The 14,992-nt window shown below is 38.1% G+C and overlaps 2 long non-coding RNA genes across 3 annotated transcripts in view; one reads left to right on the forward strand and one right to left on the reverse strand.

The window, feature by feature from the left end:
* Window positions 1-14,992, forward strand: part of LOC105362799 (uncharacterized) — a 74,981-nt gene that overhangs the window by 31,290 nt on the left and 28,699 nt on the right. The gene's annotated exons all lie outside the window — the stretch shown is intronic.
* LOC105362798 (uncharacterized) overlaps window positions 367-14,992 on the reverse strand; it is a 19,314-nt gene continuing 4,688 nt past the window's right edge. Inside the window, exons 2-3 of the long non-coding RNA XR_912907.1 lie at window positions 11,281-11,283; window positions 367-566 (exon numbers count right to left, since the gene is read on the reverse strand). This is a non-coding gene — a long non-coding RNA (uncharacterized LOC105362798). The remainder of the gene's footprint in view (window positions 567-11,280; window positions 11,284-14,992) is intronic.

Genomic DNA, 14,992 nt, shown 5'->3' on the forward strand with positions numbered 1-14,992 from the left:
TTGGAATGAGTAAAGCAACGTATCACCATAGGATTAAAACTTTGCTCGTCTTTAGCTAATCTTAAAAAATGATGGTCCTGCTTGTCTGTTCAGCTCTGCTGTCAAGGGTAAATGGCAGCACAGCGCAGTCCAACTCGTTCCGCATACCAAGTTCGACTGCATAACTACAGACTGCCGTGACATGGAAGGAAGGGTAATTACCTTTCTGCTTCTTCCTCCTCCTTCTCCTCCTCCTCCTTATTTCTCCACCCATCTATCTACCTTCCACCGTGGCTTCATCAACCCCCATCTCTCCGTCTCTCTTCTCTCCGGCCCCCATTCACATCCTCTTCTTTTACCCGCTCGCTGCCACCAATTCGTTTACCCATCCACCCACTCACTCACCCATCCACCCAAGTACACACACATATACCTATACATGTACTCGCTATATCTCGTATTTCTTTGCCAACGCTACCTTATTATATTATTCCACTTGCATGCTTACGACGAGCATTGGCTCACCAGACGAATCCGCGTGAAAGTTGTTTCTTTCTTTCTCTCTCTCTCTCTCTCTCTCTCTCTCTCTCATTTTCTCGTTCTTCATTCTCGTATATTCTGAGCTAACCTCTGATATGTATATGTATATATATATATATATATATATATATATCTTATTTCGCTGTACTTTTCTCTTCTTATCTACGAGGTATAACGTAGGTACTCACTCGGCCCTTATATAACCCGCCATCCTCTACGTTTGACGTCTTTTCAGCCCGGCTCACTATGCTTCTTGTATATAACTTTGTATTTTGCTTTCTAAATGTGCTGCTGCTGCTGCTGCTGCTGCTGCTGCTGTTGTTGTTATTCTATGATGTTGTTAGCGCTACTGCTACCCTACCTCGAGATCTGCATTTTGATTGAAGTTAAAATAAGGGAGGGAAAAAGTATGGAAGAATATTGTTAGGTTGATGATGTTGACTGATAATACGATAGTTGGCTTAAAAAGTTTTTCTACAAAACTCGAGTTTTACGATTTTTAAAGAAAATTCCGGCAAATTTGTTTTTTTGCTTTGAGATACGGCATCCTCGCCTTATTTGAAAAATGTGACCAAAAGTTCTTTTATTTTTTTTACATTTGGAAATTCACGGATATTGAAGCGGAGCATAGAAATTCTCAACATCTGCTACCACAATTGGATTATAAAATATATCATTTCATAACAATAAATAAATAATGATAAATCGATAATGCCTGCCGCTTATACGTATCGCTGACCAAGCATTATTGTTGCGTTAAATTGTCGAATTTCTCGTAGGTTTAACAAACTGCAAATATAATTTCGTCAGTATAACGCGGATAATGTTGTAAGGCTGGCATATCGCACAAGGGACAATGAATTCTAGCATTCGGGATTGAAATAACAATTGCCATAATATCAGGATAAATCAATTTATAAATAAGAATGCCGTATTTAAAAATCCAACAACTCGTTAAAATATTTCTTATAATTATCGTCGCTCATCTAAACAAATCAATAATCATGGCCAATATATCAAGTACTCGAGAATCGTTTAATCTCTCAAGTCACGCACTTCTCGTGGACTTATTCCACGTCTTTCATTGGTCGCTCGTTACAAAAATCTTATGCATACCTAATGCAAAGGCACTTGACTCGATCAATACCCTCATTATCTTTATTAGTCAGCGAGAGAGGCTCCTTTCGTACGAGACACGCCTCTCCCTCGAAGAGAGAGAGAGAGAGAGAGAGAGAGAGAGAGAGAGAGAGAGAGCACGGTCTCGCCGATATGGCGTTTAAGTTTTCGCCGTAGAATCACAAGTGCTCCTTCGTAAATCTCACTTTCGAGTCACGTCACGTTCCATAATTTCTCCCGAAAGCTGCGCAATGCCTCTCTCACCTCGCGTCGAGTGTCAAAAGCATCGAGTGACCCGCGTGCGACTCCGACCGGCATTTTCTTCTTCCCTATCTTCGCACTCTCTTTACTCGCCACTCTCAGCCGGTACATAATTCAGGTTCACTCGAACGAGCGGCTCGCGTGTGCTGCTGATTACCAAAGGCGCGCACATCATCATCAAAGCTCGAGCCACGGGCTGTTACCGAGAGTCGAGCTTTAAATATTCAGAGAAACGTCTCTCAGAGAGCTCTTATCTAAGCGCGATGTTCTGTATTTCGTTGAGGAGAGAGCGTAGTGGGTCATCGAGTCCCCGATAAAAATGCTTAATTTTAGAAATGTCTGTTTCAATATTTTTATGCGCATTCGGCCATACTGGCTTGGACGAAAATATTTGTCTGCAAAGCACTATCGATGATGATTTTATTATCCTTTATGTCGACCGAGGGCAATATTAATTTATCTGGCGGCTACGCTTAATTGGTAATTCTTATTGCAAACTCGGCGGGAAGAACTTGCGATGCTGAAGATAAAATTAAACTCGGAATAGGAAGAGAGAAATTCCAATTTAACCGAGCGGAACTTTAATCAAAGAAGTTTGGCACATTAAAGTATAAATTTTAATATCGACCGGTTAATTACAATAGCTGTCAAAGTGTAACGGATAATTTGCGCTCATCGTTGTTGAGAAATTGACTGAAAATCTTAAGGGATGAATTTTTAGTAATTTCGAATAATTTGAGGCAATCGAGCGCCGACCTTAGCCGATAAAAGTAAATTGCGGAGTAAAAGTAATAAAGAGTGCTGTACCGTATTGGCCGAATATGCGAAACGCACCATTACCATGTCATAATTTGCAATTATTTTTTTCTTTTTTTTTTTTTTTTTGGAAACTCCATCGCGTATCTTTCACGATAAAGAAAAACGAATGATTCGACGGCTTTTGCTGTCGCGCACTATGCAACGCCATGAGTCAGCAAAGTGCCTTTGGCACATTATAAACTCGAGGAAACCGGGGATCATCTCGCGTAGGGCAGAAGATCGCCTTCGGGAACCATTTTCTCCCTCTCTGGAACGTCGTCGCACGGTGGCTGGTTTAATCTACGCGATAAGACCAAGTAGTTGAGCGGCGACATTTACGCCTAAGTATAAGCATATACATGGTTGCCACGGCGAGGAATTATACAGATCGACGCGGACAAGGGACTACCAGTGAATTGCACAATTATTATGCGGATAAGTGGTGGATGGTGGGGTGGGATTGGGGTGGGGAGGGGGGTGGTGGTGGTGGTGGTGGAAGCCATCTGGACATTAATCGATACATTAATTAAGCATTGGCTTGGCCATTATTTTAAAATAGCTGCATTGTTTGTAAATAAAGAGAGGTATAGATCTCCGCACAATTATCCTAACGCGTATCGAAATATTTTCCTATCATTCTCAATATACCTCCTTGTTCCTTAATCATAACCTTACTATACGAGCCTTAAAAGTTCTTATAATATTATTTCCCATAACATTGTGATATATTGCTACTAAATGCGCGTGCGCACCCACGTACGCACACACGCACGCGCGCACAGAGAGAGAGAGAGAGAGAGAGAGAGAGAGAGAGAGATAGGAATATTACAGAAAGTAGACTATGGCTGAAAAGGGAAATGGTATTATGGTATTATGAACAAAAGCAATCGTTGTTTAAAAAAAAAAAAAAAAAGGAAAAAAAAAAGAAAAAAGGTTCTCCTAATGGATTCTTTTATCAGTCGCAGCGCACTAATGCACACTCTTGTGAGCGGCAGCACCATTTTCTTTGCCGATGTGAATGCGTGTTACTCCCGTCATGGCCGCTTCACACTCGAGAAACGATACCCGATCTCGTTTGTGCGTGCGCGCGCGCCCCCGAACAAAGGTGGGATGGGCGCGGCGTGGGCTCTCGAGCCTCTTCCCGCATGTGTGGACGAGGCCGGCGTCGAACGGCGAAGGGATGAGAGGCGGTAAAAATATAGAGGAGCCAGAGTGCCCAAGAGTCGAAAATGGCTAAAAGGGCTAAACGTTACGAAGGAAAGATACCAAAGTCCAAAGACGACGGCTAGGACGATGGCGACGAGGACGAGGACGACGACGACGACGACGAGGACGACGACGGCGAGGAGAGAGGACGATGACCGGCTATGGCGGCTCGAAATCGACTCTTAATTAGCCCATGCACTCTCTAGCTCGCTTTCTCTTTGCGGCTACGAGGCTGTAGGTAGGCAGATGTCGGGGGAACCGCCCGCCCGACGAATATTATACGTACGCATACAATTGGGACACGAACACATGCTCCCTGCTCCAAGCTCTCAAAAGTGTACCTTTGGATGTACCGTCGAGATTCGAGGATAAAATGCACTGGAAGATTATCTGGATTCTTTCCTTTCTTTTTTTCGAATAATTAACGCTTCAACAATTACCGAGCTCGCTCCTCGTGGGTGGAGTGGGGAAAATTATGGGCTACATTATTACGTGCTCAAATAAAACGGCATTGTTGGTTATTTAGATAGAAAGGCCATGGACACGGGCTTGAAGGCGAGAAGGACGCCTATATTGGAAGTAATATATGTGGGATAGAACATTGGAGAATTAACATCCCAATTGCCAAAGATCATCCTTTCTATACGTACTCATTTTCTAATTTCTGAAATTTGTAGCGTTGCAAAAACAACAACAAAAAAAAGGAAACAAAACAAAAAATAAAAAAAAAGCAAGTTGCCCTGCTTCTAACGGCTTTTGATATTTTCTCGTTTATTTTTTTCAGTCCGTATTTGTAACGCGTTAAGTAACATTTTATACATATTTATGGAACTTTATAGCCTTATAATTATTAGAAAATTCGAAAGAATTACAAGACATATGGACGTAATGCATCTGTTTTTTTTTTTTTTTTTTTTTTTTTAAAAAAAATTTTAATTAAAAAGTCTTTATTTCGGCCAAAACTAGGAAAGGGGGGGGGGAGGAGACGAAAAAAGACGGAAAAAACCCAGCAAAATGAAGAAGAGTATGAAGAAGACGAAGCAGAAAAGACAAAAGAAAAATTTATTTGTAATAGCATAAAAGATATAAAAGATGAAATATCATGCAAAGAGTAAAATAAAATAAGAAATCGATTTCCCGCCTTCGTACGGTATCTTTAGGTGCTCTGGCTTGCCCAAACCTCAAAGAAAGAAGAGAAAAGACGCGCATCTCGAGAGCACCATTTTGTACAGTCTCTCTCCCCTTTATCTTCCAAGCTGAGTACATACGTATAATTTATTTCTCTATGCTCTCATGAGAACATGGAGCGCATAAGGCCACATCGATATTAAACGTGCCAATGGCAATTTCACCACTTCGTGTAATAACGTTTTAAAAACAACAAAGTTCTTTTTACGATGTAAACTTTTGCGCCGTACCTCCCCAACGCCCACCACTACCGTCCTTCTCATGAATATTTCTTCTTCCTCTCTGAGCATTAAAGAAAAGTTTGGGATTTACTATTTATTTATATTTCGTATTTCGCGGATAAATGATGATAAGGCCATTGTAAATTGTCACTCGCTAAATCCAGTGATATTTCTTAGCCTTTGTCAGCATAAATTTCACGCTTTACGTGAAATTCATTATTTCGATAAAATTCAACAATCCGGAATTTGTTATTTATTCACAATTATTACGTTGATTTCGAAACGTAAAGATATTTTTCATTTTTCGTTTTTTCTTTTCATTAATTTTGCAAGACACTTTAGACAAAATATATTACGATAATAAGAGTATTCATCAAAATAAGGAGAGAGAGAGAGAGAGAGCGATAGGCACAGAGAGATAGAGAGATAGAGAGATAGATAGATAGATATATAGATAGATAGATAGATAGATAGAGAGAGAGAGAGAGAGAGAGAGAGAGAGAGAGATATCGTCTTAAAGGCTTCCAACACCATTACTAAGTAAAACGAATTTATTCGATGCTTTCGTATTTTTACTTGCGAATCGATGACACGAATTACCAAGAAAAATTGGTAAAAATACACACGTACGCATACAAATACCGGGAGAGAAAGAGAGAGAGAGAGAGAGAGAGAGAGAGAGAGAGAAATAGAGAGAGAGAGAAAATGATCTTCTACTCTTGAGGTTCTTTATCATGGGAATTACTTTTGTATTATATAAATATTTATGCGCACGTACGTCTTGAGAGAAAAAGACAAAAGGGGGATCCGTCGCATCGCGTCATCCCACGAGTCGATGTCCCAACTATTTTGTTATATACGGCGTGTGAAATTTTCTCACGAGATAACACATTTTTTATAATTCTGACTCAGTCACGGGAATTGTTTTCTTTACAGCAATTACTTTTCACCATTATCGTAGCTTATTTTTAATCGTTCATACATTATCGCATTAGCAAACAATAGAAAATATTTGTTTTAATAATCCGTGATTGTTCCAACTGTTATCAATGATCGTCTCATATGCAAATTGACAAATTTATTTTAATTACCGTCATAAGATGATTAATTTATAAAATGTTTTACTAGATGTGTGTGTGTTTGGCTATTCCAATTTTATAATCATTTCGACGTATTTTTAGATTACATTTTAAATAATTGAAGGAATATTATTATTGTTTGCACTATGCTGTCCTATTACATAAGCTTGACTACTTTGACACTTTAAAATTATCATAAATGTTTGTCACTTTACCTTCTTATTCTACTTTCGAATGGCGTTTAAATCATTCGGTCAAATAATACGCACCTTTCGCCCCCCTCTCTCACTCTCTCTCTCTCTCTCTCTCTCTCTCTCGCTCACTATATATCTATTATTTCGGCAACGAATTCTCTTACTTTTATTTTTACTTTTGCTTTTGCTTCTGCATTTCTTTCGAGAGTTATAATTAAGCACACCGTGGTATCGCCATTTAGATGTTCCACGTATATACTCCAAAGTGACGCCATACTCGATTATTTTAAGGTTGTTCCCAACATCTGTCTACCACTTTTCAAAGTCTTTATACGTAGCAATTTTAGATCGGCTTAATTACTTCGTTTTTCAAAGTTAATCATTTCCACTGAACCTGATATGATGATTCTGATCAACTTTTATTTCTCTAATTTTGTAAAATTTATTTCTCCATTTTCAAGATAACGGGCAAGCTTTGCTCAATGGTAGTCGAATCATTTTTACGCAAAGACCGTATAAAAATTTAGTGTACTAGATAAAACAAGCAAATGTATTAAACATATTGAAAAATTTTCTTCCGTCATTGTAGAATAAAAAGGCGCTTTTTAAAACGATTCTTTATTTCTATAAAAATAAATAAGCAAAAATGAACTTTCAACGATATATATTAAATATAATATAATAAGTATTTATATTGCACAAAAGTATCGAAAGAGAATAGTTAATTGTAATGATATTTTCATTATCCAATTATTAATTTCTAATTTCGTTGATGCTCACTCATAGTTTCTCTTATTCTTATGCTCTTCAAACGTAATCTAAATGTAGATTTTGAAAAGCTATGAAATTATATTTAATTAAAAATAGGGTAAAATTGTAAAAATTTAATTTGAACAAATCGATGAATTTAACATTGCGATACTTAATTTTAATTTTGATTTTAAAATTATTAAAACTTTGGCATAGCAAGCTTCCAATTTCAAGTTTTATTATTATACAGAATTTTATGAAACGTCTATGAACTCGAAATTCTTAAAATACTATATAAAAAGAAGCAAAAAAAAAAAAAAAAAAAAAAAAAAAAAAAAAAAAAAAAAATAAAAAAAAAATAATTCATCAATCTATAAATTAAAAAAATATTTCTCTATTTAATTATCCAACAGTATAAATGTATAATTCATAATTTTATAATAAGATAGAAAGCCAATTGTTTTGTTCATAAATAGTAATATTTTTAATAGACAAACTAAATCAGATATAATCAAAAAATAAATTTGTTCATATTCACATAGATTGTACAAGATTACTGTAAATGCTGTTCTTTCATTTATCTTAGAAGTTTTTACGTGGCAGAGATATTATAAAGAACGGTAAAATTTTTCTTGATCTTGTACGAAAGGAGAATGAAAGAGAGAGAGAGAGAGAGAGAGAGAGAGAGAGAGAGAGAGAGGGATCGAGAGAGGGATGGAGAGATCGAGTGAGTGAAAGAGCTGCTTGAAACTTTATAACCTTCTCAATTAAGCCACGTGACGTTTATTATTGGGTTGATCTAGTAAATTTTACTTTTCAGCATTTCTTCCGTAAATAATTTAATATTAAAAGATGAATTCCTGCTCATATAAATAAATATACCTATACTGTATTATACATTGATTTATTATTACAAAATATTTAATTATTATTATCAATGATAAAATGATTTTTCTTTAGCATGAGGGAATTAACATGAAATAGACTTTTAACGCTTAAAATTTATACTCCGTCCATGTACTCGATAATTCACTTGAAAAGTCATCGAAATACTTGCATTAAGGATATATAATATTTTTGAGTAATACTTTATCCTGCATGATTATTTTAATTTTACCAGAAAATATGCAATATCTTTCTTACTAAAGTCATTAGTAATCTTGCATTATTAATATTTGAACAAACTTACTAAAATAGGCATAAAAATCTTTCATTTCGTAAAGCTTTCATTAAAAATAAAAAGGAAAAATAAAAAAAAAATGTAAAGAGAAAAGCATAAAAAGCGTTTATGCACCGTATCGCCGCTACATTTACAAGCTATTAATACAAGAATCTTATTCAAAATTTCCATCAACGGTCGATCATTCTTCATAAACATTTTATGAAAAATCAGTGGGTTAACGTTGACTCGAGGAGGCACGTTGTGACAATTTGAATTCTCTTAAAAAGCGTTTATCATAAAACGTTGTCTCTCTCTCTCTCTCTCTCTCTCTCTCTCTCTCTCTCTGTCTGTCTCTTTCGCTTAAAAGCTCATACTCCCCGATGATATATATATATATATATATATATATATTTTACCAAGCGATGCGAGTGATCGTCACTTTTAAAGGAGATGTTATATTTACCGACTTTCACTCGGGCATAACTTAAGCAATACACACGTCGCATTAAAAAAGTCTTCGTGAGGCCTCGACCGGCCTTAACCTTGAAGACCTTCATAGAAGGGCGAAGCAGGAAGTCCCCCCGTTTCCTCCCTCTCCTCCCTCCAATCGCCATGGTCTATGCGGTCAGCCAAAGGGTTACGAGCCTTGAGCAGGTCCGTGCGCATTTTTTCGCCCCAGCTCTTAACCGGGACTCGGGCGTTCGAACCGACGCCGCAACGACTTCCCGAAGGTAGACGAGAGGATTAGCCTAGCGAAGGACGCGATGGCAAAACGGAGCGAACGAGAGGGGAGAGTGCCGGACCGTCGTTAACCCTTCTGCGCCTCGTTTTATAGCTTTATAGTGTCTCCCGAGGAGAGTTAGCCTCCATTGACCACGCGGGTGGAGGTTCTTCGGGTCTTCGGGCTCTTCATCCGGGCAGAGGCTCCGTGAGACCGTTGGACGTCGGGATCCGACGGGTTCGTCGAAATATTTATTTCCCCTCTCATTTGAATAAGCCTGTACTTTTGAAATATCGATGCTTTACTCTCGCACCAAGTCAATAATAATGTCCGTAATACATATATTTTTTTTTTGAAAAACATTCTATCGGCCATTGATATTGGTCGTGTGTTGTAAAGAAATTCTTTCTAAGCATTTGTAGTTTTAGTAAGTGATAATTTCGAAAGCAGAGAGTAGTTTGCGAGAGGGCAATATTACCTTTAATAATATTATCCGATCGTGCAACGATTAACACGATTCTTTAAAGTTTTAATTCGCCTACGCGCTCGTGTCAAACTGTATTTAGTCAATGTATTGAGAAAGTGTGTTGACATTATTTTTATGCCTTTTTTCCCCCTCCTCTTCTTTGAGGAATCACGTGACAATAAATAGTGACAGGCAAGCGAGGCAACTTTATATTACTTTGTCGTGTAACTGTAACGAGAGGCAAATCATTATTGTAAAACATTATTGTATTAAGATCGTTAAAGCAAAAATATAACAGGCGGAGACGCGGTCGTTCAATTCGTCATTAAAGGATTTATTATGTTAGTAAAGTAGCGCATAACCGACAATTTCTACAGGCACTTTAACATTTTGTTGTTGTCGCTAATAAAAACGGCAAAGAAATGTGAAAAGCGGAGCAATTCACATGTGCGCAAAATTATCGTGTATTACAAATGTTTCGCACCTCACTTTTCTCAACAAATGTCATATAAATGCCTCCTGCACTACTAAGAAGCATCATAAGAACTCAAATTACCCGTCAAGTGCACATTTTTATTTCTCCTTTCCTCGAGACGAAGTTCATGTGGTAAGGTGACGACTGCTACTACAGAAAGTCATTCGGCTTTACATTTATCTTTTCGCACGTGAATATATACAGCCGTACGTCGAAAAATATACATTTATTACTTTCGTGTATTTTAATTATCAACACGGATAATTGTTATATTGAAATTTACTGCACATTAGCCCGTCCCTATATTTTATGCAAATAAATTATTTACCTCGATTTCAGTTAAATGCATATACTACGCTGACGTACAAGGGAGTTTATCCTCGTATTATCATATCGCTACGCTATCAACATTTTCAAAACATCTTGATATCGACTCATTCCTTGTACGATTAAGCATAATCCACTTAGTTATACGTAATTTAAGTTAATCGTCACATATCACGTATTTGACATGAAACATATTCTCTAAGTTAATTCTGAAATGATAGTTAGTTGAAAGATTATTGACGGATAATCGGACGGACATAACCGACAAAGACATTAGGCTAGATTGATTCAACGAATATTTTAATTATTTCAAAATAAAAATGAAAACAGAAGCAATTAAGGGGAAAATACAATAATAGAATTTAAATACGCTTAAATGAAAGTACAGGGAGTAAGACTTGGAAGTGTGTATTCGTAAGGAATCGTACATCGCCTATTCTAATAATAAATCTTTTTTTTCTAAATATCGCACGGGTCGATCTAATGACCAGATCACTACCAACTAATTCCCATTAAAGCCCAGAAGTATAATAGTTTAATATAGCGAGTACGACACTCACCACGCCGCTCCATAATTAATAATTTAGCTATTATTAAATAAATGTCGCATGATGTTGTGGTGGTGGTGGTGGTGGTAGAAGAAGCGAGAACAACCACAGTCGGCACACACAATTATATATATTTTTTTATAAACACTCGCGCGCGCCCGCGCGTGTGTGTGTTATGCGGCATGCTCGCGCTTTGTTATATGTTATTTAAGAATCAATGCTACCAACAAGAGGTAGGCGAGCACAGACCTACTACCCAGCAAACTATAAAGTCCCATTACATCGGTCGTAAAGTCAATAAAGCCGGTCGCATTTGCCCTTCGCGTCTTCCGTCCCAATGTTCGCGGCGTCAACCTCGTGTTCATCGGCATCGACAATGTCGGCATTGGTAGCGCCCGATGATCATACGAATATTCAAAACTCGTGAAATTTGGACGTGGTACGGCGGGGGGAGAGAGATGCAAGGTCTCTCGGTTCGCAGCACATGATCCTCTCTCTCTCTCTCGGTTTAAGAACTAAGAGTGAGAGAGAGAGAGAGAGAGAGAGAGAGAGAGAGCCGCTATTTACGAGGCCAAGCAAGTATTCGCCTGTGCAGGATATTTAAACGGAAAAATGGGCTTTGAATCGATGCTTGAAATCATATTCGAATGCTGTCTCTTAACACACACGCGCGCGCGCGCGCGCGCACACAAACATGCAAACGCTCTTTCTCTCGCTCGCGGTTTATAAATACATTTATCGAGTAATAATTTATCAACCCCTCCAAAAGTCAAGGTGGATTCATATATTTTTTTATCGAAAGCTCTTTATTCGTAAAAATACTTCAAAAATTACGCGACCTTGACAATCTGTAAGAACTCTTTTGGGTAAAACCGATGTTTATCAATATCTTTTTACCAATTTGTTAGATTAATTCACTCTATATTAATCTGCTTGTGAACTTGCAATTAAAAAAGGAAATTGTCAGGGGCTTTAGCGATATCTAATGGTTAGTTATACGATATTTCAAATATTTCTCAATATTGCAATAATCCCAAATTTCAAATTCATTTTTTTTTTCTTATCTCGCGTAAACGTGAATTTAGGCACAATAATTATTTTGTTAAATTACTTGATTAGGAATAACTCAACAATTTATTGACTCACTGATGATGAGAACGTAATTGTTCATATTACTGTACTATTTTACCCAAATTTTACCCAAAACGCCAGCATATAATTCATATTATCGAAGTTTAATTTATAAAAATTCATTGGTCAATTAGTGTATCATGAGCTGCAAATACATAATTTAGAATAAGCCATAATCTTTTCGTAGTTAGATTCTTTGATATTGTACGAATGAGTTAATTAAATTTTTTACATTCGTAAAGCTTTAAAGTTTACCTTAATAACATTGATTTAATTTTATTAATTGGTGTACTTTTTTTTAAGAATTAATTCACCGTAATACTCTATTATTATTATTATTATTATTATTATTATTATTATTATTATTATGGTTTTTTGTTTTCTGTTTTCTGCTTTTATCTTTTTCTTCTTTTCTTTTTTAATATGAAATAATGAAAACGTTCGTATCTACTCGTGCAATTTAATGCTGCATTTGATAAGTATTCATTGCGCACGGAGTTTTTTTTTTTCATTAAATGTATGTTTGACATTAAAACTTTTCATGAAAAACCTCGGATGCCTAAATCATTTGATTATACAATAATATAAGCGTATAGTATTTAGAAGACGCGCGATGAAATTTAATTTTTTCAATTATACACAAGGAACGTGGCTATTAAGTAGATAAAGTCTACTAGCTTAAGCTGTCTAATTGCTAATAATTTAAGAATGGTAATTAAATAATACCTGCATTTTAATTTAATGACTATGTAAAATTATTAAATTTAAATTATGTATTATTAAGTTAAAATATGAATACATTATCATACAAATTTGCCTTTGTTGCTAAAAACGTCGATCGTAGCATAAGCCCCGTATATTTCAGCTTTGTCAGTTATATTTATGATATTTTTATTATATGAATGTAAAACATTGCGCGCGGGAAATAGCAAAGGGCATTTTGACGAATGCCAACTGTCGATTCCAAGTGAATTTAACAGCTCGCAAGTGTAACTTATGGTGTACGTCACTCATGATGTATCATATTGATACTTTGATTATTATTTGGATGCCATCGATAGTACCAAGTTGTCGTAATACTTTATATGGATATTATTGAAAGAAAGCAAACTATAAATAAATAAATAAAATAAAAGTTTTATTCAATAAATCAAGATGTCAAGCCATTGACGCTTATATTATACACAAGATGCGATAGTACAGGGTAAGTATTTATAATGAGAAAGTACAGAGGAGTGAATGGAACGTAAGAAGAACAAAGCCACATTCATCGTAAAGCTAAATGTTTCGACAATGCTATCGAGTGGAAATTCCTAAACATCCGCCGAAATCCTTTTAATCCTCCACGTGATGTCCGTCTGGTGCGCGCCGATCTCGAAGCATTGAAACAGAAGGACCTTTGTACTTTTCCTCTTAGGCATTATGGGCGGTGAACGCGTCTGGGCCGGTGGCGGTGATTTTTGTTTCCTTCTTTTCTTTTTTTTCTCCTTTCCCTCCATCGGCTGCTCTTCGCCGAACCGTAAGAGACGAGGGAGGAGGAGGAGGAGGAGAAGCAGCAACGCGGAGCGAGAGCGAGAGAGAGAGAGAGAGAGCAAAAAAAAAAATTAACCCCTTTGGAGCCGCGAGCGGTTTCTTTATGGCAGCCCGATGCGGCTGCGACGTTGGGGGGGGGGGGGGGGGGGGGGGGGGGGGGGGGGGGGAGCCGAGTCAAAGCTTGGCCATCCGGTGATGAGTTGACTTTAATTCCATTAGGTACGTGACAAAAACGACGAGAAGCAAGGATGAGGATGAGGAGAATGAGGAGGAGTAGGAGGAGAAGGATGAGGAGGAGAAGGAGGTGGAGGAGAAGGAGGTGGAGGAGATGGAGGAGAACGTGGAGGAGATGGTGTAGAAGGAGGAGGGTGAGAGAAGGGAGAGGGACAGAATATTTATGAGCTTTCACGAAGCGGAACCTACGAAATAGCGCGCACAAAAGCACACGAGTCGGGACCGGGAATACGCGGCTGGATATTGCAAGCCACATTTCCCATCGTCGCGCGTATCGCAGGCCTGCAGTGCGCGTTGCCGCTTCTCCCGGCTTCACCCGGCCTCCCCGGCGCTCCTTCATTCTCCTTTCTTTCCTCACCCCGGAGGCTCTTTCGGCCGACTCGCTCGCCCTACCACCACGCGGCTCTCGCCTTGTCTTTCGGCATTCGCCGTCTCGTTCTATTTGCGAGCCCCATTCTCGCTTCGCCCCGCGACCTCTCGATATCTAGCGACTCTCTGCGCGTGAGCTAAATGAGGCCCAGGAGGCGTCCGCTCGGGCTCAGAGGGCGTGGATGCTGCGATCAATAATGCAACTCGCCGCTGAGGAAATTCAGTAATACACTTTCCACGCGTCCCCCGATGCCCGGCTAAGGAAGGCCAATGGAGCTTACGCTCGATTGTCCGTCGATTGAATAGCGCGAGAGGAGACTCGTTTTAATTGTCCGAGGGGAACGCTCGACTTTCACAACCGCAATTAATATGCAAAAATGCTGTGATTGCAAATTTAACGCGTTTAATTTTATAGGTACAAGTTGTGAATTGTGAATCAAGCCTCGAAGGCTTTTACTCTCTTAACAATGAATATATTGTTGGCCGGGATACGCACAGACACCACGGTCACAGACGTACAGCCGGGATCTATAAGCACAGATTTATGTCATTACGATATCAATGTGCCATGGTATCAAGCTGCAAGTATAATTATGCAATGAAAGGCAATAAAGTTCCGACGAGTGCTGTTAATTATTTGCCTCAGCAATAAGACGACATTATCGGTGGGTTGGAGGGGGGAGGAGGATTGGGC

The sequence above is a fragment of the Ceratosolen solmsi genome, unplaced genomic scaffold, assembly GCF_000503995.2.
Source record: "Ceratosolen solmsi marchali unplaced genomic scaffold, CerSol_1.0 scaffold56, whole genome shotgun sequence".
Taxonomy (NCBI): Eukaryota; Metazoa; Arthropoda; class Insecta; order Hymenoptera; family Agaonidae; genus Ceratosolen; species Ceratosolen solmsi.